We start from the raw sequence: 4,263 nt of genomic DNA, 5'->3' as shown, positions 1-4,263 counted from the left end.
TGTACTCATTCCAATTACGGGGCCTCGAAAGAGTCCCGTATTGTTATTTTTCGTCACTACCTCCCCGTGCCGGGAGTGGGTAAGTTGCGCGCCTGCTGCCTTCCTTGGATGTGGTAGCCGTTTCTCATGCTCCCTCTCCGGAATCGAACCCTGATTCCCCGTTACCCGTTACAAACATGGTAGGCATATCACGTACCATCGACATTTGATAGGGCAGACATTTGAAAGATGCGTCGCCGGCGCGAGGCCATGCGATCAGCACAAAGTTATCCAGAGTCACCAAATGGGACGACGCAACCCCTTGCGAGGCCGCGCCGATTGGTTTTGAACTAATAAAAGCGCTCTTCCCGATAAAGGTCGGAGCTTCGATTGCATGTATTAGCTCTAGAATTGCCACAGTTATCCACGTAGGATCGTGTCATCTAAGGAACCTCGACTGATTTAATGAGCCATTCGCGGTTTCACCATGGGACAGTGTGAACTTAGACATGCATGGCTTAATCTTTGAGACAAGCATATGACTACTGGCAGGATCAACCAGATAGCTATCGTTTGCGAGACGTTTTTCCACAACACATCGCGGGACGGGAGACAACGCTCTAGCGAGAGAACGGATCCCGGCATTCCCGGATTTTTTCACATCGGACCGCTCACATTTCCCCCTTCACCGTAAACACGGCGTCGCCGGGAAATCTCTCGATTTGCATCGAGCCGACTGCGTTTTTGCAGACCCGTCGCCCGTTCCGAGGGCTGGGCCAGTGCGAGACTTTTATCGAGCCACCAATACTGCTTGGTTGCGTTAGCACTGCGCGTCGCCGCTGGCTTCACGCTACGGACACGTACTTTTACCTTCACTGGCGCGACCTGCGCGCCGAGCCCGCATTTTACCGGGAAGCTAGTCGGGAGACTGAGCCACGCACGGTCAGATCGGGCACATGTCGCTGGCTGCGAGGGAGCGCGGATCCTAGCGTCACATAGAGGCTTCACCGACACTCACCTCCACAATAGTAGATACAGACCGTTTTAACCGCCGTATTTCTGCCCATACCTCTAGTGTTAAACCGAAAAATCGGGGTACATAGTCTCGGGGAGGACCGGGGTGCCGCCCCATGAGGGGAGCCCGCACGGAGGGCGCCGGGGGTGCCGCGACCCGGGGGGCGGCGCGGGGGTGTCGGGGCGCATCTACGGGGCTCACTCGCGCGGGCGCCACACTTCCGGGGGGCGCCCCAGGTGGGGTGCCAACTTTGGCGCCCCCGACTAAGGGGCCGCCCCCACTGCGGTTACACGCTTTACGACCACCCACCCGCGTTCCCCACCCCAGGGGGCATGCGAATCACCCGCCAGGGGCGTTCTGGGACCGAGGGCGCCGCTCCGGCACAAGGGGGAGCCAAAAACGCCCCGAGTTCCCCCGCGGCCACCTCGACACCTGGGCGGGCGGCGAGGGGTGTCCTGCGATCGGGGTGGGGAGCTCTACCAGAATCACCCGCCAAACTTCACCGGGGGCGTCTCCCGGCGCCCCTGCGCTCGGGTGACGAACAGCGCCCCGGGCTATCCCGGGCGCCCTATGGCGTCCACCTTCGATCGGAAGGGTGATCTCGACTCGGGCTGAGGCGGGCCACAACAATCCGCGGTCACATCGGAGCCGTCCAGGCTAACGAGGCCCCGGCTCACGGGTAACCCATGGGGCTGGACCGGGAGTCCGCCGTTAAAGAAGAAAGAAATGTAGTGCAAACCAGAACCAGTTTTTTTTTATTTATTTTATAACTCGACTAATAATCGTCACAAAATTATAAACTTGGTACCTACGGATAGCCCTGGGCCCAACCTAATACAGGATGTCCATAACTATGCGCTAATTAAATAATTAATGGGTATTAAGGTCGGTCTTAGTAAATTGCTATATAAAGTCTAAGACCAGAACCAGTATTTTAAATTTATTTTATAACTCGGCTCCTAATTGTCACAAAATTTAAAAATTGGTACCTATGGATAGCCCTCGGCCCTACCTAATACACCGTGTCCATAACAATGTGGTAATTAAATATTTACTGGGCGTTAGGGTCGGTCTTAGTAAATTGCTATATAAAGTCTATATAAAATTTTACGAATTTAAAAAAAAAATTCCTACCGTCAAAAATAGCGACGCCTAGACCACCACACCTGTTCTGACGTTAAATCCTACTTGCACACACGTGTGGGAATAGATTAGATATCATCTAGAGATAGAATTCCTAATTATTTAATTAAAATAGAGACTCTAGATTTAATAGTTGTGTCATAGTTACATTAAGTCGAATTAGCGAAGCGGAGGCGGGAACTAGATTCTAGATCTAACACTTCGATTGCGATGAAAAAAAAATAGCTTTATTTTAAGGCCGACAAGGCAAATACGGTTTAATTAATATTAAAGAAATAAGTCCGAACACCTACCTTAAGCGAATCATCTACACAACACATGACTAGAAATAATACACGTCCACACGAAGAGCGATTGAAACGGTGACTGCAACGGTGAAAACTTGTACGACGGAAACATGGCGCCTAGGTTATGCCTACTTCCGGTCTGATGAAAATTTTTAATTCATTTTAAATTTTGCGCTCTATTTCGTCCGCGCTTGTCCACTTAAACTCTACAGAAAAGATAGTCTATATAAAAATAATTCCTAGAAGACAATTTTATGAGAGATCACCCACATTTATTTACCCTGCCTGTCTACCTTAGGGTTAGAGTTTGAATTTTTCTAGATTCAAGCCAAATATGCCGTGTCGATTAAACGACGACGTACATAACAGAGCGAAGACAATGAATGGTTCCTTAATTAACTATAATTACGGTCCTAATACAACTACAATTCACCATAGTACTAATATGTATGTGTATTGTTGTTTTGGGAGTTCTGTCATTACATTTTAAATTATAAAAAAAACGGGTTTACGATACACTTCATTACGCCGCCGATCGTGGTTTTAGATTTAAATTTGGTCGGATTCGGTTTATTATTAATTTATATAATACTTTATACATACTTTAATTCATTAAATACATTTATCTATGTATTTATTTCATTAGTTAAGTATTTGTTTAACTAAAAATTATCAATTTAAGGCATAACAATTACAGAAAACGATTGTATTTGAGATAAGTCTTATCGAACCATTTAGTAGCTGGGTCGGTTTATTATTAATTTATCTAATACTTTATACATACTTTCACTCATTAATTACATGTATATATGCATTCATTAAATCATTTAAGTATTTATTTCATCAAAAAGTATCGATTGAAGGCATAACACTGATAGAAAACGATTGTATTTGAGATAAGTCTTATCGAACCATTTAGTAGCTGGTTCGCGGGTCGGTTTTATTCCTTAACTCTAGATTTAAGTCTATCGTGTTTAATTTCAATTTAATTTATCACAACTTTTAGATTTTGTACTAGATTAAGCTACATTGAAGCTTATTTTTCACTATTTAATCAATAGAGGATATTATATAATATTTTTAAGTCTAATATTACGCAGCCGTTTGTTAAATCTAGTTTTACAACGACGACTCGCGCGATTTCGGTTTGGTTTTAAAACTTAAGTTCATTGATTCTTAAAATATATATTCCAGTTAGAATAGAACTGAATACGTACCACATGATGTATACACACGTTTGGGTTATTTATTTATTTTAAATTTAGTTTATTATGACCGATCGTAATTAACTTTGGCGATACCGGGCTGATATGTCTTATCGACCGGAAAACTACTGTCCCTTCGGTCGACTAGTTGGTCTTAGACGGCATTACCGAGGTTTGAAAACTCTTACACCGTGTTTTTATTTTCACATAGATCCTATATTTTGATACCAGTCATTCGTTTAAGTTTAAATTAGAAAACGTGAAATGTAGTTTATTGGAAACACTAATGTTTTTAATTTTGTACAAAATAAATTTTTATTCGTTTCAGGTAAACGGCGGGATGAGAAAAATCTGCTTTCTACAACACATACATTGGTTAAGAATATAAAGTGAAATATAGTTGTACAAACACCGTCTCTACTTAGCAGCTTAGCCTCTACGGCAATGCCGCGTCTTTACACTGGGCGAGCTTGAGACTGGAAAACTCTCGATCACTCTACGCGGGAATGCCGCTAAGTCGAGGCGGTCTGATCGGCAACCCATCAAACTTCAGCTCATCTATTTTTTTTTTATTTTTCACAATTTTTTTAAAATTCGGGTAAACGGCGGGATGAACTCAACCAAATTTTTCAAT

The sequence above is a fragment of the Physella acuta genome, unplaced genomic scaffold (assembly GCF_028476545.2).
Source record: "Physella acuta isolate Inbredline_101_S28 unplaced genomic scaffold, ASM2847654v3 ptg002523l, whole genome shotgun sequence".
Lineage (NCBI taxonomy): Eukaryota > Metazoa > Mollusca > Gastropoda > Physidae > Physella > Physella acuta.
The sequence above is the reverse complement of the archived record's forward strand: the minus strand, read 5'-3'. Positions refer to the sequence as shown.